Source organism: Camelus ferus, chromosome 5 (genome assembly GCF_009834535.1).
Source record: "Camelus ferus isolate YT-003-E chromosome 5, BCGSAC_Cfer_1.0, whole genome shotgun sequence".
Lineage (NCBI taxonomy): Eukaryota > Metazoa > Chordata > Mammalia > Artiodactyla > Camelidae > Camelus > Camelus ferus.
This window is the reverse complement of record NC_045700.1, coordinates 49,201,856-49,224,262: the sequence shown is the minus strand read 5'-3', so window position 1 is coordinate 49,224,262 and position 22,407 is coordinate 49,201,856. Positions and strand designations below refer to the sequence as shown.

The 22,407-nt window shown below is 42.1% G+C and overlaps 1 long non-coding RNA gene across 1 annotated transcript; it reads right to left on the bottom strand.

Moving 5' to 3' along the window:
- Nucleotides 1–6,817: 6,817 nt before the first annotated feature.
- On the bottom strand, nt 6,818–21,194 carry LOC116663677. Its single transcript, XR_004319955.1, has 3 exons — nt 21,062–21,194; nt 16,842–17,033; nt 6,818–8,358 (listed from the first exon to the last, which is right to left on the bottom strand). It is a non-coding gene; the product is annotated as an uncharacterized LOC116663677 (long non-coding RNA).
- Between the last annotated feature and the right edge of the window lie 1,213 nt (nt 21,195–22,407).

Genomic DNA, 22,407 nt, shown 5'->3' with positions numbered 1-22,407 from the left:
CAAGTTATAAACTCTTGACTATAAGAACCTAGAATAGAAATGCTGACACACCTGTAACTGGAGCTGTATGATTGACATCCCCACCATGTTGTAACTGATACACAAAATAAACTTAGGATAATTGCAGCATAGTTTAAGCAGCAGAGGACCACAGTAATTTTGATGTCTGAGCATATCGTAACAGGCTGACCAACTGCTTCCTCTACATGTGAAGCCATTCATTGTCTGTCTCAACAAGGCCCAAGCAAAACAACATCAAATCTTCACTAAACGATAGTTTACTGCAGTACACTGAGATTTTTTGACCTGGAGTCAAGGAATACCACACTATTCTGTGTTGATCCATTCGCTGGTTCTTGACTGCTGATGGAAAGATACTGAAAGAATAGATGAATGAAGTAATCATTATTGAGTCTTCATATCCTCAGTACAACAGGAGAAATGCAATGGCATCTTACTTCAGAAATAGAGCTGTTCCTGCATATTTCCCTCTACTACCTTGCATATAAATACTGATCTTGCTGAGTTTTGGGGTTGTTTATACAGTTGGCCAAACTTCGCTGAGTTTGGTTTTTAGGTCCTACTGGATATTCTTGGATATTCTTGTGGCAACTGCCTAATTTGAGATTTGCCTTTAAATTTTGGATGTTCAACCTTTGCTCTTTATAAGAGCCTGGCCATCTTCGGGGATTTCCCAGTCTTGTTTTGTTTTGTTTCCTTTTCTTTTTTGGCTTGACTCCACTAAATTAGAGCCAGATAATAACTCTAAAGCTTAGTTCTTCCCCCTGGTTTTTTCCTGCTGACCTACATATGCCTGGATGTCCTAGTATGTAAAGTGGGGCTCTTTAAATAGTCTTTCTAAGATTGCAAAATATCAATGTATATTCAATAATCTGGCCCTCAATCAAGTGCTATATTTTGGAAGTAAGTTCTCATCCTTTCTCTAGGTGAGTGGGATGTGGGAGTACTTGTTTGCAGGGAGAGGATATTCTAGGTGAGGTCATAAGCTATCAGTTTATTCAAGAAGGTAGACCATTAAGATCTAAATTGTATGGTGTGTGCACCTTAATGCTTCAGGAGATCAAAGGAAAGAAATACCAGTGAGGACAGAAAGAGCGACAAACGAGTTCTCCAGGGGAGGTGGGCCGCCGCTGCGTTTGGGAAGGGTGGGTAGCTTTGGATGGATGAAAAGAACGTTCCCAGTGAGGGGCCCACGGTGGGTGAAAAGGCTGAGGTGGGAGTGAGTTCAGTCTGTTCCTAGGACTGTGAGGATTCCAAGAAATCATTTCATCTGTACCCTCTGTGCTTACTATTTTTTTTCCAGATCAGAGTCATCCAGTTCTCCCGGGGACAGATTGGACAGTCTGTGCACACTGAGGTCTGCTTCATTTTAGCTTTTCATCTTGCTTCTCTCCAATCTGTTGAAAATGGTATTCTGGATCATGTCACTTCCCCGCTTACAACCCCTGGTTGGCTCCGTGCTGCTCAGTCTTCATGAACCCCCATCCCTGGGCCTGTCTCACTTCTCACCACCCTGCTTCTGCCACCTGGAACCCTCCGTATTCTCTCTTGTCTGCTGCCCTTCCTGTAAGGTCAGGTCTCATGTTAAACATCACCTCTGCAGGGACACCAGGTTAGGCTCTTCTTGCCACTCAAACTCACTCTTCCTGCACGAAGCATATTTCATTTTAATTTTTCTTAACAACCATCTTTTCCCTGAGACTAGACACTCATTGCAATGAGAAACTATGTCTGGCCAGATCATGAGTGGCCCCAATCATTCATTCAAAAATGAATGATTATTAAACACCATGTCCCAGGCCCTAATACAAGAAGCAACAAAACCAACAAGAACTGTCTGTCCTTAATAGTCAGCTTGGGGAGATAAACATGAAACCAGCTAAAAATAAAATATATAGTGTGCATATATTTATAGTAGAGCAGTAAATGCTTGGGAGAAAAATAAAGCCGGGATGGAAGACAGAAAGTGTCCGCTGTAGGAGGAGCTCTAGGTAGGGTGCTGGCCAGGGAAGAGGGCCTCACTAAGACAGAGACGTTTGAACAAAGACCTGGAGGAAGCGAGGGTACTGCAGATACCAGGGAAGACCAGGCAGATGGCGGAAGCAGCAGGTGCAGAGGCCAGGCTGGCGCACCCACTGAGCACTCAGAGGCCAGCAGGCTGGAGTGCAGACAGCAAGCAGGCGGGAGGAGGGCCGTGTGGGCAGAGCATGAGGGGAAGAGTGAGGGAAGGACATTAATCATGCACAGAAATAGGTGGGTGTAGGACTGTTGTTTGTTATTATTTACTACATGCACTTTGGGGACTGGAAGACCCAAGGAGACTAGGCTGTGTCCTTTTCTGCTTTAAAGACTATTTTAAATGACAGTTTTAGTGATTTAAAATAATGCTAGTAGTTCAACAGGGAACAAAGCCCTGCTGTCATAAGCTCGTTAAGTGAAAGGATGCCAGCACCATCGAGCCCCCTCCCCACCCCTCCTCCCGGGAGCTTACGCAAAATGCAGAAGGAACACATGTCACATAATAAGCACACGACCCCAGCCCATGTCTCTGTGGGAGGTTCATACGTGGAAGTGAAAGAACATGAATGTAGGTAACTTTGGTTACCAAGGTTTTTGTTTCAGAATCCACCTTCAGAGGGCGAGGCAGGAGAGTGCACGGTAATCTAATCACAGCAATGTAGAAAATGGCTGTGGTTTTGTTTTTGTTCTGATTCAGTTTTTCGGGCCCTTGTCCTCTGGCCACTCCTGGTATAATTAGCAATTAAAGTAGCCATTTCTCTAGGTGACACCCAGCATCATAGCTAATGAAACACTCCATGCACAGGGAAAGTTTTAGACTTGCCAGAAAGGGGGTGCAAGCAGGAAGAATTCCTGTTTTGAAATCCGCCCCCAGAGCTCCAGACTCGAGGGTTCATGACTTGTGTGGGTCGCACACATCCTTCTGTCCAGGACATCTGGGCCAGCCTGGCGGTGAGAGCGTCACTCAGCACGCCTGCCAGCTCCCCGCCGCCCGGCTCCGTCAGCGCACGCCGCACACCAGCTTCCCTTCTCTCATCGCTTGGCTCCCAGCCATGTGGACCCCGGGAACAGAGCCCCCTAAGAAAAGTTACACAAGAAATGAGAGCTGGACATATACCACCTCTTTTTAGAAACCAGCCAGCTCTCCTCAGGAGAACAGCTTTCCAAGCCTAGGGCTTGGTTTCAGCTCCATCATAACAAAGAAAAACAAACCTTCATAACGTTTGTCCAGACCCTAGGCCACAGCAAAGTTCTCTGACTGCCACAGCACGTGACATGGTGTGGAGCATATGAACGCACGAGAGAAAGAAACATTATGATGCAAAAGCTATTGATACAGGAGGACTACACAACAAGCGGGAAATGTGAAAAGACAAAAATATCTGTGAGGGAGAAACAGACGCCTCTGTTCCGATTGTCAGGCTCAAAGCAAAGTTTGTGAGGCACTGGCTGCTTCTCAACACAGCCTTATCTCCTTGGCACGTCATTGAACTTGGGGGCCTCCCTTGCTTTTCTCTGATTTCTGTCTTTTTACCTCATTTTTTGGTTTGTTTCCTTTTTTCTTTGCTTTCTTTTCTTTTTCTTAAATCCGATCTCTGCCTTTCGTCATTGTTCGTGAAGGTAGTTGAGCTTCAGTTCAGTCTGAAATCCCGTGACACTTAGAGCTACAAGATCAAAGTCCATGGTAGGCATGTGGGCCGGTGCCAGCAAGGTTCAGGCTGTACTTCAGACAGGGCTCGAGTGCCTGTCAGCCGTGGCTAAAGGCTGGCTGGGTTTGATCTTGAACTGCGCACACTTGGGGAGTCTGGGGTCCCTGGCTGATAAGCCCCGGTCGGCAGAGCTCTGCTTTAATTAACGTGGCCCTTGGGTTGGTTCAATTTCCCGTGTTTCAGCACCTCCCTGGGTGTAACCTTATCTTTCCATTTCCTACCCATTGATGGATCTGAAACAGCACAGGTGAGGTTTATCTTTGACTCAACAGCTGGATTACTTCCAGGTTTCACAACCACAGAAGAAAAGTCCCAAAGCCCAGCAATTCTTATCACTCGACATTTAATGGAGCAGCTACAATGGGTGAGATGCTAATAGGGTTAGACACGGTTCCAGTAAAATGAACTTGTTGCTTAAAAGTTTATTCATCTTGTACGTGCAGGCGTAAGAGGCAATGGAAGTAAAATAAATGATCAATGGTACTTGCGTGTGACAGCAAAGCATCTCTCAGAAGCTTGGAAAGAGGGCAAGTGGTTGACCTCTAAGCATTAAGCTACTTAAATAAACGCATAAGCAAAGGAGACAAAAAGTTTCATTACCCTCTGGGAAAAGTGACCTTAGAGGAAACAGGCAGAGAGCCCAGCACCCTGAGGAACACAAGCCCTGTAAGATGCTTCTCAAATCATTTTGGGACAATCTCTGAAGCCCATGTCATCATTTGTTTACATCTGCATTCCTCTCAAATGTTTTTTTAAAAACCGTAGAACTCCATCACCTCCCAAGCTTTTTTTCTTTTTTAAGTCATATTCATTAGCACACTAAGGAAGGAACTGATTTGTAAAGCATGCCTCCTGTAGGTGTGTGGGAATACACCGTGGCCCACGCTAAAGAAAGAACGTTCCCTCAGATGAGGTACACCAGGACACAAAGGAAGTAGTCAGAGGCAGAGGTTTGTGACTTGTCTAGAGCAGACTCAAGAGAGAGACCGTGATGGGGTGAGGAGGGGAATCACTCCAGTCATCAGAGATGTGTGTGTGTGTGTGTGTGTGTGTGTGTGTGTGTGTGTGTGTGTGAGAAAGTATGTGTCTGTGTGAGAGAGAGAGAGACTGAGACTTGAAGTGTTAATGGCCTTACCGTGGTCTGCCTGGAACATCTTCCAACATTATTCACTCCGTTTGCAGATTTCTGAATAATGACGCAGCTTTTCAGATATTGTCGTAGCAGGAAAATGTCATGGATGGGAGAAAAGGTACTGTGCCCTCGGAGGAGGGATATCCTCCACTACAGACAGGCAGCATTTTCATTTATTCATCAGTTTCTTGTGAGTTAACTAGAACATGACCATCTGTGAATACCCTGAAAAGACCTGGTCCAAATCATAACTTTGCCACTTCCTAGAATATAGAATATAGAAAACAGAAATAGGCCAGGCTCTGTGAGTCGATTTCTTCACTTGCATATCGGGGTTACTAGACTATCATGGGATTGCTGTAGGGATTATATAAGGTTAACATATGCTTAGTGCCTGTAAGGGCATAAATATTCCTCATATTTCACATTAAATTTTGTTTCAGAGAAATCCAAATCAAAACTACAGTGATGTATCACCTCACACCAGTCAGAATGGCCACTGTTAAAAAGTCTACAGATAATAAATGCTGGAGATAGTGTCGAGAAAAAGAACCCTCGTACACTGTTGGTGGGAATGGAAATTGGTGCAGCCACTGTGGAAAACAGTGAGGACGTTCCTTAAAAAAACTAAAAACTGAGTTACCATATGATCCAGCAATCCCACTCCTAAGCATATATCTGGAGAAAACCCTAACTTGAAAATACACATGCACTCCAGTGTTCAAAGCAGCACTATTTACAATAGCCAAGATATGGAAACCACCTAAGTGTCCACCAACAGATGACTGGATAAAGAGGCTGTGGTCTATATACATACACACACAATGGAATACAACTCAACCATAAAAAAGAGAGAAAGAATGCCATTTGTAGCAAACTGGATAGATCTAGAGCTTATCATACTAAGTGAAGTAAGTCAAAGACAAATATCATGTGATATAACTTATATGTGGAATCTAAAAAACGATGCAAATGAACTTATTTACAAACCAGAAACAGAGTCATAGACATAGAAAACAAACTTATGATTACCAAAGGGGAGGGGGAGGGGAGGGATAAGTTAGGAGTTTGGGTTTGGCAGATACAAACTACTGCTAAATGTATACATAAAACAACGTAGTTTAACACATATAAACAACAACAAAGACCTACTGTGTAGCACAGGGAACTATATTCAACATATAATAACCTATAATGGAAAAGAATCTGAAAAGGAATATATATATATATATATATATATATATGTATGACTGAATCACCATGCTGTACAGCAGAAACTAGCACAACATTGTAAATCAACTATACTTCAATTAAAAAAACAAATTTTGGTTTTTTAAAATGATTTTGAATTATGATTCTTATTTAAGAGATTCACAGACATCAACAGTTTTCCAATGTGCTAGAGCTCTTTAACATGTTCCTCAAAAGGCCATTGTGAATGAAATGAACTTTGCTTTATTTTATTCACCATATAGCAAAGATACAGCTAAGCATTGATGCAATCACTCTCAAATGTCACTCATCTTGCAAAACCCACAGGAGATATAATTACAGTCCCTGCTCTAAGAATTTTACTCCCTGGTAGTAGGTCTGTGATCAACATCATTACCTAGGCAATGGAGGTCATAATGGATTTTGGGGTGGGGGGAAGATGATAGGAAGACAGGTAAGGACTTGCTTATTTAGGTTGTCACATCTTTTCTTTTACAACACCAAATATGTGTGAGTGACACTGAGTGGGAAACATAAGAAATCAGCTCTCTGGCCTTGGCTCTATTAGCCAAAAACAAACCATTGGATTTGAACAAGTGAACACTTTTTAATTTAACATATATTTAAAAATCTATTGGATTTTTTCTATATAAATATGCACCATGCTTCCCAATAAACAGACTCAAAAATAAGCAACATTGAAGTTTAATTTGGTGACATTGGGAACACAAACATGGCAGTGCTAGCAAAATGCATTTTCTGGTGCGAGCCACGTGCAATAGAAAAAACAAGGAACCGCAAGCTCTGTAGTCACGCATAGGCTCTGTGGCTTGTTGCCCAGGGTAAGGCAGTGACTCATAACTGTTACTCATTAAAACACTGATGACTGTTCTCATTAGGTCTTTCCGTTTGGTGAAATTAAAGGATTCACTGTTATCTGGTTCCATCTACTTATTGCACAGGATTGATGCTTTTCCTAACAGGACGACTACTGCTGGAAGAACCAGGTCTTTGGTCAGAACTCTGAAGGTCAGGACCTCATGGAATGAGAATCCCGAACAAAACATACTTGTGTCTTGAACCAGGATCCATATTCCTTGTCCTTGCCATGGATTCTGAGTTTAGGAATAGCCACACTCAAAAGCTGCTACCAAATTTAAGTCCATCTATTAGAAGTTATCAAGATTTCCTAAAACACTCAGAAGAGCATTAACTTCTTGGAAAAAATAATAGAGGAGTAACAGTTGGGTGGAGACACTTCCATCACGGCTGACTTGGTAGATGCTACAAAAGATTTGATTTTCAGATTCCTGGAAGAAAAGGGAAAATCTGAGAACACAACCAAAGAAGTCTCACGTAGTGAGGGGAGACCCCTGAGCTGGGGTTGGCGGGCCGAAGTCTAATTACATCTTCAAAAGTTATTCAGAGCCTTAGTTTTCTACCTATGACTTTGGGTGACACCACGTATCTTGCAGGTGAGTTTAATGGTGCCTCTTTAGCCTCACATGAGATTGCTGAGGCAAAATGAGTGGTGATGTATATGAAAAGCCAAAGAATGTCTAAACATGCAAGACCCCTAGACTATGAGCTCCTGGAAGGCGGGGCCTAGCACCTCTCTACCCAGGGCGCCCGCAGTGTAGTGGGCAGGCACTCGCATGAAGCATTTGGGCCTGAGAAAGACAGTGCTGTTGGAGGTGCGGACTAGATTGGTCATGCAAACCGGCTCCTGGAAGGGACAGCAACTTAGAGCGTGCAGGCGGGAGGTGGGCCCCTGAGAAGCTATTGCTGTCTGTACTAGAGAGAAAGGGGACTTTAGATTAAGAGACGGAATGGCCTGAAGGATTCCTGTCCAGGTCTTTATTCAGACAGAAGCTGTGAGGACAGGGGACGTGAGTGCGGCGGGAAGTGAGGTGAGATGGGTGAGGGGGCTTCTGCTCGGCGCGGCTGACTGTGATGGATGACTCGGCGTGCTGTTTATCTAGCGCAGGCTAGTGTTTCACCTCTGTTTTCATTAGACTGATGGTAAGGTAATAATTCTTTCCTCTGGCTGAAAAATCTGTCTTCAGCCATTTTTGATCTTCTTGGACGGGCACTTCCGGTGCCCAGCGGTCACCCAAAAGTGTTTGAATGAAAACTGAAATAATACCAGTCGGCACCCATGGAGCTCTCAGCACAGGCGTCTGCCAGCCCTGCTGCGGTTATGAGGTGCGGGGTCACATTCTTGCAAAGAGAACGGGCCTCGGGAAGGGCACAAAGGAGCCACACCTGCAGGAAACAAAGAGGGAGCATCACATTTTTTTTTTTTTCATTTGAACATTTCAAGCTTATCTGCAAATTAAATGAAGGCAGTGCCGTCTGCCTGGGGTGTTTCCATGAAGCAGTGTGTTGTAGTCGGGAGGGCTGAGGTTCAGAAATCTCCTCCACGGTTCTTCCTACAGGCAGTCCTCTTACTATCCCAAGCTCCATGTCTCAAGAGATGTCTCAAGCATAGACAGTAAGAGTCTGTGCAGGGGTTTGAATGGAAAGCACTTGTCAAGATGACATAGCTTTTGGGTTTTCTCCAAAGCGAGTGAGAACCAGCTGGACACAGTGACGGAGGCGTGGGGCATTACTGGGAGGCAGCACCACCGCCCCACCTCCTGCCCGCCCCTTCCGTGAGGCACGGGGAGGCAAGGGGGAGGCGTGGCTCAGCAAGCGCCGGTCGATAAAGCGGTCTTCCATGACTGACGGGACAGTCCGTCCCAGCAGTGTTGTGGGCCTGTGAGCTTCTGCTCACAGAGCCCATGAAGTAGCTTCACCTGGAGTGGACCTGCTGAAACGCTTCACCCACTCATACGTGTATGTAGATAGGCCGTCGGGAGAGAGACAATCTCGGGCTGCTGCCCACCACTCAGGTCTGCCATTCAGAATAAGCATCCCTTCCTTCCCATCATGTGGGGACAGCTCATCCATCCTCTCTGTACCATTGGCCACTGACCTTGAGAAATGGTTCCTATTTAATGTAACGAGGGTGGACATATATCCTGATTTATCCTTAACAGTCCACTTTATGCTTTTTTGGCTCAGAATAAATACTATAGCACTCCCACTAACTCTCAAAAGTGTTTGGGTTTGGATAATAAATTATATGACAACCCAAATACAAGAGATTCACTTTTCTGTGGGCACCTTCTCCCTGCCCCCCAACAAATTCCTGATGTCTGTCACTAACATCCTCTCTGTCATCAGCTTAGTTTTTATGACGTACAAAAAAAATACCCCAATTGTTACTTTATAATTTTCACACAGTCATCTGTATTCATAATATCATTTTCAGGGCACTCCTGACTAGAGGGGACTCATTAAGAAGAACTGCGGTTAATAAAATGTGGTACTTCTAATGAGGAGGGATTTCTCCACCCCCAAGTACTTTTGTGGGGATCATAACTTTTGTAAAGTGTTAATCAAATCTACTATAATTAATAATTCTGAAATAACAAGGTCAACTAAAGAATTATTTTTATTCGCTCATTCTTCAGTGAAACAGTTATTCCACCAATAAATATTTGTGCCGTATTCCCAGGCACTGTGCTAGGTACTGGAAATATCAAAATGAAAGACAGTCTCTGAGCTCAAGGAATTTACAGAAAATGAGGTAAAGAGACAAGCCCGAGATGATAATCTGGCAATGGTGGCACAGGGCAGGAGCGCTGACCTCAGCACCAGGCCACCAGAGAGGGAGGAGGAGGTGAGGGGAGGCATCCAAGAGGCGGTGACGTGGAGTGAATCTTGAAGGATGTGTAGGAGTTAGCCAAGGGAGGAAGATGTGAAAAGTGTTTGCTTTCAAATCTTTTCTAATATTAGGAAATAAGAAAGATTAATCCAAAAGTTAGGAAACGTTCTTTTGCTTCAACATTGGTGTCTTCCTGTTGCCTCTAAAGGAAGCTGTTGCTGACAGTGGAGGTTTCTGGTGTTCTGGGGCCTCAGCGATTCTATAAGCTTTCGTAGTTGGGAGACTCATCAAAAGCCAGAATTCTATAAAAGCACTTTCCAATAGAAAGCTGTGATCCACAGATGGAATTGTACATATTCTAGCAACCATATTTTAAAAGTAAAAAGAAACTGGTGAAATTAACTTTAATAATATGTTGTATTTAACCCAGTATATCCAGAATATTATCATTTCAACATGTAATCGATAGAAAAAAATGAGATGTTTTGCAATCTTGTTTTCATATTAAGATTTTCCGATCCAGCGTGTATTTTACACTTAGAGAACATTTCAGTTCGTAGTAGCCACAGGTGCCTGGTGGCTCCCATATTGCAGTATTATCGTTCTGTGAACTCAGACAGAAGGGTGATGTTAGGAAGAAAGTCCTGCTAATGATTCACTATGGGGAAAGCAAACGATCTCTGGCTCTCAATTCCTCTGTCTATGCAGTGGCAAATATAATTTTGGCCCTAAGGTCTTACTTAGTACCGTGAAAATCTGAACAAGTACTTCTCATCTTTCTGATTGTCTGTTGAGCACAGAGCTGATGATTGCAAACAATTTCTTCAGTCTCTAGAAGTGTTCACGAGATACACAGGGCCATCCAGTGAGTCCCTTTGCTTCCTTCTCTTTAGTGGGTCACCCACAGTTTGTGACAAGAGCACTACTAATTGCCTAGCTGGTGCCTGGGGCAGTGTGGAGTCACCGAGGAAGTCGCTGTTAGCTACAACCCGCATAAAACCTGATTATTCTCTAGAGAGGCCACATGCCATCCGGAGAGAATGCAGGCTGGTGCCTCAAAGTTCTTCCACCGTCGAGGTACACAGCCTGGGGCCAACTAGTTTAACTGCGGCCTTCTCAGCTGTGAAAAATGAGAACAGCAATCCTCACTGCTTTAGAGGAGAGTTGTGTTTATTAATTAGTCTGTATTTCAAAGTACTTCACAACTGGAAAGTTTCACTATTGAATTAAGGAAAATTTCGTTTCATTGTATCCCCTACCACATTAGAACGAAAAGAAACTGTGCTCACTGAGGCTGGGAGAAAAATGGAGGGGATTCAGGCAAAAAAGCTAACAAACCTGACTTTGAAAGGTAGTGGCTCATTTCCCTGACTGTATGATGACACCCATTAAGGGGAACTTTGTAAATTAGGTATCTCCAAGGGCAACCAAACCTGCTATCTGAAGAATTGCATTCGTTTTAGACTTAATTTTTATGATCCCTTCAAGAAAAAAGAGAAAATGAGCCAAATCACACTGTGATGGGGGATTTGAAAATGAAAGCCTCTCCTGCTTCCTAAGGAAATGGCATAAACTTGATAATGTTTTCTTTCTTGAGAAATAGGATCTTAGACCTGCTCATCTCTCCACCTTTAGCACCTCAGACCTCCTTGTCTGTTTTCTAGCTTACACAAGAAAGTAGACCCATCAGACTTTTCCTAAGTATTCCATTATCATCTGAAGGTTAATTGTTCAAAAAAGAGAATTCATGCATTGTTCTCCTTGTGGCTAACTGTCCACTAAACTTTGTGTTTCCTGCCATGCTATGGAATGCAGCTGCCCGGCAGGAACGGCACCTCCCAGTGTCATTTGGATCTGTACTTCTCCACCTTCTCTGAGGGCTGGAAGTGATTCTCAAGACTTAGGGCAAGGCTGAGCCTCAAGACAGAAACGTGAATCCTTTATCCCACAACTAAGGAACATCTGCTTTGGATCGTTATCTGAGAGAGAAATAAACTTTTATTGTATTAAGCCAATTTTTTGGAAGTTTATCGTTACAGCAGCTAATGTTACTCTAACCCATACATTGCCAAAGCTGATACACTTTCCCACATTTCCCATTCCAGCTGTCTTTTTCACACCAGACCACAAAACTCCTTCAGGACTTTCGTGACACCCAGGATGGTGTGAGGCATGTCAGGTATTTAATAAATGAATGCGGAATGGTGGAAGGAAGGAAGGAAGGAAGGATGGAAAAAGAAGGAGGGATGATTGAATTAATGTGTATGCATTCAAAGTGACTCACTTATTTTCTTTTAAGCTTTTCAGCTCAGCATTCCTGCCACCCCATTAAGTGGTAAAGAGGGGAAATACTTCTTTCTTCATGGTCTTCTAAAGGGTGGACATGGAGCCATGAGAGAAATCACTGACCAGAGGAGAGCAATCCCTTAGAGAAAGCAGTCCAAGCATCATCACCCTCGAGAGCTGGGCCACCGCCAACGTCTCTATCAGCAACTTGGAAGAGTTGTCTGTCTTCCCGACACAATAAAACTGGAGACATAAGCATGCAGAGCTCCAGCCAGCACAATTACATGAAGCCAGAGCACATTATCACTTCTAGCTTTAAGGATTTATGATCAACTATGATGGAAAATAAAGACAGAGATATTTCACTTGTCTGAATTCATCACTCACAAAAGGCAATACGTTTTAATCATAGAGAAGTTGTATATATTGTCCTTTTTCTAATGAAAACCTTTGCAAACAAAGCAGAACCAGATGCCAGCGTCTTAGAGGCAAAAAGAAAAATGAAAAACATGGCCAGTTTGCTCCTGTTCAGAAAATATGCACTTGATAAACTTTATTGTTGAAAAACTCCTTTCAAACGCATTGAGACAAGCAGTGATATTTAGGCAGTTTCCTGGGTTTGGGACCCTGCTTCTAACGTAAGTGGAACAGAGGAGCAGGTTTGTATGCTCTGTGGGTGTCTGCTGATCCAAGTATTAAGCAGTAAAGCTAAAATCATTCCACTTCTAAGAAGCCTGGGATTTCTCTTTGCCATGGGGATGTTGCTTCCTGGGGCAGTTCCCCCACCATGAACTCTGCTAGAGCCAGGCTCTTCACCCAGCAGATCGTTCCTAAGCTTTATTACAGTTGCTGGGCAATTGTCTCCACTCCAGGTTGTGCACCCCGTGAGCTCAGGGCCTGTGGTGTTGCTGGCCCACTGCTGGCACATGGTGAACGCTCAGAAAATATGGAAGAGCCTCTGATTAGGCTGTGCCTTTAGGTAATTAAAATTCTTTACACAGACCATTTGTTTTCACTCAGTTCCCGCGTGGTCTTTGTCTAATGTTTTCAAATTTTGAATTATTTAAATACATGTTGGTGAAACCACCGTTTAACTGTTTATGGAAACCCAAATGGCAGCCTCTCAACTTCTGCAAGAGAGAAAAGACTGTTTGAGAAAGAAAGTGCTACATAATCCTTCAAGTGCAAGATTCGTCCCTTCATTCCGTCCATGCTCATAGTGGCTCCCTAAACCCTAAAAGCCAGTTTGTTTCCAGAACACCTGAAACAGAGACCACATTTTTATGATGTTTGCCTTTCACAGACAAGTTTACATTAGGGAGCTGTATTTTCCCTGTATTTATTTTTAAATCATTTGGGTTTTCCAATAAAATAACATTTTCATTTTCTTCCCTCTTCCCAGGTGAACACATTTATTGTTTTTATCCAAGAACATGGGGCTGTGGTTGGTGGTTGGGATGCCCTGGAGTGGTGCACTTTGGAAAGAATGTGTTGTTTGCATTTAAGGAAATAGTTGGCTGAATGTCTAGTGACTAAAACAATCACAGTTCATCAAAATGCAGTTATCCCAGACATCCTTTCAAGACTTGCAATCAGATTTCCTAAAGAGTCCAAGAAAAAGGATGAGATCTGTGAGGAGGGAGAGGCCAGAGGGACAAACCATATTTGGAAGCAGGAAGTAGGTCAAGGAAGTAAAGATCAGAAATAAAAGTAAAGAAAGGGGGAGGGGCATGTGGATCTTCTCTGGAGAAATCCAGTTTGAACCTAATCCAGGTGAGTGTAAAGTAAAAGTATGTAAAGTAAAGTAAAGTAAAAGTGTAAAGTAAAATTATGATCTGATGTTCTGTGGCCACTTCCAAGATGCATCGGCAAGGGGAAAGGGAGGAGGAGTGATAAATTTGAAATTCAGGATACACACTACTATATATAAAATAGATAAAGAACAAGGATCTACTGTATGACACAGGGATCTAGATTCAATAGCTTGTAATAACCTATAATGGAAAAGAATCTGAAAAGAATACATTTATATATATGTATACTGAATTCCTTTGCTGTGTACTTTTTTAAAAAGCTTTTTCATGTTTTTTTTTTAAATTTTATTATATTTATTTTGGGGAAGAGGTAATTAGGTCTATTTATTTATTTATTTATTTTTAGAGAAGGTCCTGGGGATTGAACGCAGGACCTTGTGCACACAAAGCATGTGCTCTACCTCTGAGCTATACCCTCCCCCCACTTTGCTGTATACTTGAAACATTGTTAATCAACTATACTTCAATAAAAAAAAATTTTAAAAGGAAAAAAATACATTGGTAATTTCAACCAGACTAGAGTGGACATTGAAAAACCACTAGCTAACTGAACCCCTGAAACCGCTAAAAACCACTAGCTGACTTGGGCTGCCAGGCACAGCTACAGGCCCACACCTGCCCGAGAGAGCCCAGGGCCACTGCTGGTCAGGATGGGGGTCAGGGCACGGCCAGAGCGGTGCACTTACTCAAACTGGCCTCCAAGGGGAGACTGGGGTGTCCAGCACTGAGCGACTCAGTCAGCTCCTCTCTGGAGCAATAAGCAGAGAAGTGGCAGGAAGCTAAACTCCTTTAGTTAGGCACTCTTAATCCTCTAAGGTGACCACAGATTTATTTTTCAATAACTTAGAGTATACATATAGACACACATATATACATACATAACATATGTATGTATGTAGTATATATGTACAAATAGTAGCCACGCACATACATATGTATACATATGTGTATATATGTGTGTGTACACATGCAAATTAGTATTTATATAAAAGCGAATGTAAAACAGTCTAAACTTAGATTGTGGCGATGGTTGTACAATCTTGTGAATACATCAAAAATGGTTAAATTGTACATTTTAAATGGGTCAATTTTATGATATGTGGATTATACCTCAACAAAGATTTTTTAAAAAATGAATGTTATCTATCCTTTTATTTTTCTGAAGAAATCATACATGGGGTTTTGTTATGATTTTTGACTTCCTGGTATGCTTTTAACTTCTTCAATCTTAGTAGTTCCAGGATACACTTCAGGATTTCAAATATTGGCAAATGAATGATCGCTCTATTCCAGCTTTAGAGCTGCCAGGCCACACTGTCCATGTTATGGGGTCAGCGAGAAAAATTATATCAAAAAATGAAACTCATCCAGAATGATGCTCTTCATGTGCCCCTGCCCCCTCCCCCCGCCCTTGTGGCTCCTCATGGCTTCTCTGAGTGTGGATGCTGATTTTAGTCCGAGGCAATATCATTTGAAAGCTGACATTTTGGGTGGTACCTTCTACTAACATTCTATAATGTGGATGAGACTGAGGAAAATTGTTGTAAATTGTAGAAACTGGTGGTTATTTTTTAGCCTATCTTCAAAGCCAGTTCATATGCAATAATTCAGCCTTACAATGTCTTTTGTGGTATATATAATTGTAGTTGTTTTATAGATGATAAAATCTTAGAAGGGTTATATTAGTCAGCTTCATAGGAGATATTCATCTCCTTTGCCTTTTGATGGGTTGGTAAATCAAGTGAAGAGCACAGAGCAGCACTTCTCAAACTATCTATTGTAAAAGATCAAATTTTATAAAATTTCCAAGAGACTGGCAACTTTTGTAAAGCCAATGAAAACAAATTACTACTAAAAATAAACATAAAAAACAAAGAAACAAAGATATATCAAATAAGCCCCCTTTTGTTTGTTTTTTTGGTTTAAGAATTTTGTTTGTTTGTTTTTAATTTAAAATTACAACTCTCCCTCCTCTCCTTTCTGAAGCTGTGGGCACACTCCCATTTCCCCTCCCATCCATGTCCTCCCCAGACACCCACTGGCCCACCACTCCCACCTCGGCACTCCCACTCAGAAAACCCCTCCAGGTCCCTGGCTTCCAATCATGCTTAAGGCTGCCCCTTGCTCTCCCTTTTTAATATAAATTATTGAATAGGCATTAAATTATCTTGCAATAAAATCAAAACAAGTATAACATAGGAAAAAGAAATTGAATTTTTAAAAATTATACACATTGTTCACTGAAAACCTTTATAGAGGTGAATAATAGAGAAAATTGCTTTTATGTTCATGATTTTTGTAATTCTGCCATCATAACATGAAATTATAAGTGGAATAAATTCCTATATTAAACACCTATATTTACCCTTTAATGGACAATTTGTATATCAATATTTAATTTTAATGTGATGGATGAGTTTGCTTCTTGCTTGTTAAGTTATCTAATCTAGGATAGATTGATGACAATACTATTCATAGAGGAAAATGTATATCAAAACTGTTTCTATGTTTTAATAATACTTAAAATGGAGAAATCGGTCTTACAGAGATGTATTTATGGGAACAAAGACAAAGCAGGATATTCATTTTTAACTTTTTCCAAAATGAAGCAAGTGATACTCCATGCGCAAAATTTTCCAATTCCTTATCGATAACCAGTTCCAACTACATATTCTGTAAAGTTATAGTTAAATTTAAATTAATTTTTGATGAAAGACAGGGATCCTGTCTTTAAAACTTTTGAGTTACAGTTGAAAAATTAATCTTAAAATATCACATATTAAACACAGTCCTACTGCTCACTTTCTAAGACTCACCTCACAAGTTCAACCCTCCTTGATCTGAACTATATGCTGTTCAATGAAATGAGTGCATTGACCATGCATTTGGTTGTCAAGGCAATGTCAAATTGCTAAAAGAAATCTGTACCCACTTACTCTCTTTCTGTACATATCTCATTGTGGACCAGTAATAGTTGATGGACCAGCACTGGGTCCATGGCATGTAGATGTAGCCTTCCTTTCATTCATCAAAGCAACTGAAGTCATCTCTTGCGATGAACTCAAGCATAAGATGGATGGTTGGACTTTAAAAGCTGAGAGTTTGTGATCCCGTGGACTGATATTAACCTAAAGGGAAGGTTCAGAAAAATCGCTGTTGAGTTCTTCATTTGAATATTTTTTATTCAATAACTTTACCAATGACTTAGGCAAAGGTGTGAAATTGCACTCATCAGACTCAAAAAAATGGTTTATATTTATTAAATGCTTACTTTTATGATCCACACACTGGGCTAATTGTTTTACACTGACTGTTTCATTTAATCTTTATAACAATAATTCTGTGATGTAGGTACTGTAACTATCTCCAATTTATAGATGGGAAAAGTTAAGTAACTTCTCCAAGTTCACATTGCTATTTGGCAATGGAGCTGGGATTTGAGTCCAGGTCAGTTGACTCCACATCCAAAGCTCTGAACCACCTAACTGGCCAGCCAAAACTGACAAGGATTGGCACAATTGTAAGTGAAGGAAGCAAGATACTTAAAATATTCTCTAGGCAAAATTGCTGGGCAAAAATCAATACTATGAAATTTAAGAAGAATAAATGTCAATTTGTCTATTAAATTAACATACATCAATTACACAAAAGCAGACTGAGGAAGGCCTGGCATGTCAGACTCCCTCGGGATCATCTCAGAGCCTGCCGGCCGCACCTCTGTTACCAGCCACTGCAGCAGACGTCCCTAGAGCCTCTGTGGGCCCCTTCTTTTAACAGCACCTCAGTTAAAGGGCTTTTCTGCCCTGAGATTCTTGGGAACCACACCTGGAGAAGACTGCTTGAGTTACATGCAACAGCAGCTGGAGTAATCCCCACTCAACCAGGGATGAGAGCTGATGGATAAATGTGTTTCATTGTCAGTGCTTTTCATTGAGAGCAATTCTGACAAGCATTCTATAGCTTCAGAAGGTTTTGGAAAAATCCAGTCCCAGATGCCTGTTGCAGGAAGCAACTTCATAAGGCACCTTTGGTCGGTTTTTCCTCCCTATTTCGTGCTCCCTGGTTCTCACCCCTGATCCCTGGAATCACCTCCAAAGACACCCCCTGCACACATGTTCTTGTCTCAGACTCTGCTTTTGGATACTGCCTTAGTTCAGGCAGCTATTAAAAAAATACCAAGTACTGGGTGGATTAAACAACAAATATTTATTTCTTGTAGTTCTGGAGAGTAGAAAGTCCAAGACCAAGGTCCTGGCAGGTTTGGTGTCTGGTGAGAGCCCACTTCCTCATTCACAGAGGGTGGACTTCTCACTGTGTCCTCGGGTGGTAGAAGGGATGAGGGGATCTCTGGGTTCTTTTTCATAAGGGCACAAACCCCATTCATGATGGCACCACTCTCATGACCAAATTACCTCTCAAAGGCCCTACTTCCAAATACCGTCAAGCTGGTGATTAGGTTTTAAGACAGAACTTGGTGAGGAACAAACAGTCTATCACACCAAGTGAATACACTGGCCTGGCAGCAAATCATGTAAAAATTAGATCTTAATAGATGACAAATTCAGCCAAAGACAAGAATATGATATGACAGAAAGAAAGAAGGAGAGAGGAGAGGAAAGGGAGAAAGAGGGGAAGAGAGAGAGAGAGAGAGAGAGAGAGAGAGAAATGCACACGAAGGCATTACTATCTGAAGATCTGCAACTGAGCAGTTGGCAGTGTCCCCTTACAATTCTTGGCATCCACAGAAACCCAGTACTTCTCATGTTAAGGCTCTCTGAGCTGTTTTGTGGGTCTCAGAAGGGTTTTATATACATACACATACACACACGCACACGCACACGCACACACACACAGTGGTCAGCCTGATTTGGTTCCTTGCAGTGCTGCTCTTCAGCTCTGTGCTCAGCCCTGTGCAGCCTTCCCAAGGGCAGAGCTCCCACACCCGCCAAAGGATGCTTGGCTGGGCACTCCAACTGTCAAGAGGATTGCTGTTTGTTTTGTTTGTCTTGTTTTATTGTTTATTTTTACTCCTTGGGTTTTTTATATATGGCTCCTTTGCCACTGCATCCTTGAAGAAAAAGGCCTTCCACAGCAGGTAATGGGAAAAATGCTAATGATACCTTGGGCATATATAGCACCTCTTCCTAAATGCTTGATGTGTCTTTTATCTTCATGCCATCCCTGTGAAGTAGACCAAAAGAAACAGCACACAGGCTAGGATCTAGCCTGTCAGGTTTCCAGTAGGAAGCTTAAGAGATATTTGACTGAGTCATAAGCATTTTTAACATCTTGTAACTTCTAGACTAAGAGATCGTTTGTCTAATTGTTTTCTTTGCTTTTGGGTTCTTTCCAAAGTTAATTACCAACCTTAATTAGTTCTAGTTATGAGATCTCCAAGACTATGTTCTTTGTAAACATATGCTACTTTATTAGGTAAGTCTAAATATTTACAAAATTTTCCAATCTAGTACTTTGGCTTCTTTGATAATGGTTGTCTCATCTCTATAAAAGGAGACATTGAGAATTATATCTAGTCTGCATGCCCAAAACTTGCAGGAAATGAAGGAGCTTCTACTTCCCCTTATTTTGTCTTTTGTGTTTTAGTTTTAATTGGAGACTGTGTGAACAGGAGAGGTTGGAGCAGAATAAAACAGGCAAATTACCATGGTATTAAAGAGGGTGGGTGTATCAAAGATGAGGAAAGGGCCAAGTTTATAAGCATAAGTAAAGATCACACCACATTTTTCAATACTGATGGCTTTGTGGTATCCAAAAATGAAAAACTGTTTTCAAGGTAAACCTGAATGAACTGTTCCTCTCCAGGTCTCTCCAGGATGCCTTGACTGTGCCTGCAGACTACATCACTCACCCAAGAATCTGAGCCATTTGTCTGCATCTGAGATTATTCCCCTATAGATGCTTAGAGAGGATCCACAGGTATGTTCACATGAACGAGAAAACTGGTCCATAGCTTAACTGCTGTGTTTCTTAGCTAAGGTCTTTGGATAAACTCCAAAGCAATAAATCATCACATGTGCCGGAAGATAATTTTTTTGATAGTTGGCTCTATCTGTATGACCCTAATATACGCTGCCATATAATAACAATAATAATAATGAACACTGGACATTTGTATACTATTGTACAAGTTACAAAGTACTTTCCCACTTATAATAAAGATGTCAGGAGAGATAACTTGGACTGACCTATTAAAGTAGTAATGGTGTAGGAAGATTCTTTCTCAAGAATGTAAATGGAGATAAACAGAACAAATGAGGTTAGCAATAAAAGTTTATAAAAGGGTTACAGAGCATATTGTTTGGATGGGGTCGAGGGCATGCAGAGTCATAGAAAACCAACGTTAAAGTTAAGAGACAGGAAAAATTGTGACTAAACAGAAGGAGGTACAGAAAATATGAAATACATATAAACATAGTGCTGTGGGCACAAACTCAAATGCCTTCCTCTGGATAAAGTAAATGTGTAAATTTGCCACTCTATGACAAAAATACATTCTTTGCCAAAAACATTCAAATTTGAAGCTTGGTCTAAACATTGACCTGGCCAAATAAAGCACATCTTCAGGCCACATTTAACTTCTGGGCCACCATTCTCTAAACCCTGGAGGATGGCGAAGGAAGAAGCCAGTCAGTGCAGACAGAGCAATGCAGGTGCCAGGTGGACAGCAATGTCACAGTGAACAGATAACCCTGAGGTCAAGACCATGTCACTTGTGTGTGAGAGACAGAGCAAGAGAGGAACGGCCAGAAGAGGCCGTCCCCGTGCCCCCCACCCCCGGACCCTGCTGTCCCCCCATGTGGGAGCCTGCAGGAAATGCCTTTTCTGTGAAAAAGTGAGAGTCTCTTCCTCATAGTCAGGACAGCTGAACAGAAACCACTCACATGGCTTTTCTGATTTTCAGAAAACCCCTCCACGGGAGAGGGATGGAGATAGGAGCGCCCGGGGTCTTGTAGTGTGCTGCACCCTGCAAGCTTTACCTTCCAAGCAGGATGACTGAGAAGCGAGGGGAAAGGTGTCCCCCTGGTGCAACATCACATTTCAAACATACTTGATTCACAGTGGCCACGAGATCAGCTCTTCTCAGCCCCTGAGAGAAGGGGCTCCACAAAGAGGAATTAGTCACCAGTGGTCTTACCAATGCTGGGAGAGTTATCTTCTCAAACTCATCCGATTCTGCCTTCAAAAAACCATGCAGAGGATCTGAACACCTAAGTATGTCATCCTGTGAAGAAAATAAAGTAAACATGTAAAATAATACAGTCATACATTAACCTAAATAGTGCTAATAAATTGTGAGGCTTAGCAGGAAATGGAAAATAGCTAATGGAATAATGAAGAGTTTGTTTATTCCTGGAGCAGACAGCCCTCATCCGTCATGTTCCCAGCTTGCCTACCAAGGACAGTAGCTAACCGGCTTGCTGGGATGGTGAAGGCCAGCCCAGGAAATCACTGCTTTCTGAATTCTAAGGGAAGTGCAGTTGTCACTGGAGGACTGAGAAAATCATCCACACGGGGAGCTTAGTGACGTGAACCCTTGATGAGGCAGGATGCGTAAGAGGTTAGCATCGTGCCGTTTGGAAGCAGTCAGGGTGGGGTCCGTGAAGGGACTTTCAGAGCCAGGGTGGGCATCTGACCCAAAGGAAACTAGTCCATAGGCAAGTGTCCAATCTACTGTGTGTGTAGCCTTGAAAGGCTGCCTAGCCTGGCTAAGTCCCAGTTTTCTCTTTTGTAAAAGGAGAGAATAACAATACCTAATTCAAAGGACCATTGCACGTACCGGATGAGATCCCGCAAATGAAGCGCCAGTGAAGCTTGGACGTGGAACATACTCAACAATTGTTAGTTATTGTTAAAGGTTAGCCAAAGAAGCAGCCACAGTGTCGAGAGGCCAAGATTCCATGTCTTTAAAGTCAAACTGGGAGGACGCTTTCCCAAGCTTCTATTCACTCTCCGAGTGAATGGGAAGTCTGTTACTTTCAGGTGGGCTGATGCCCTTACCAGCTACAATCTACTTGTTCATTCATTCAGGAGACGAAATTCACTCTTGGATTCAAGCAGAAAAGAAAGCTAATTGCTATAGGAAATGATCAAAACCTGGTTTGTAGGGTATTATTTTATTTTCTAACAAAAATTTGAGAAAGTAAATCATTTTTATATTTGATCATGAAGAAAAAAATATCACAATCACCTGTTGATGGCAATATACACAAGACGTACCAGCAATCTTGCACTGACGTGTAAGTCAGTGAAAGTCAAGGCCGACAGTTCTGCCGGCGTATCAATGTGCCCCAGGACCCGCTGTTACTAAGCCTGTTGTGAGGGACGTACACCTGTTCCCCACGCTCCCATCCTCCCTGGAGCAGTGCGACATACAGAGGAATTAAGACGGACAGACTATGAGAGGGCTATGTATTTTTGTTATGATTTTCAATTCCAAGGTTTTTGAAGGCAGGAATTGCATTTTGTTCATGTTCTCTAGGG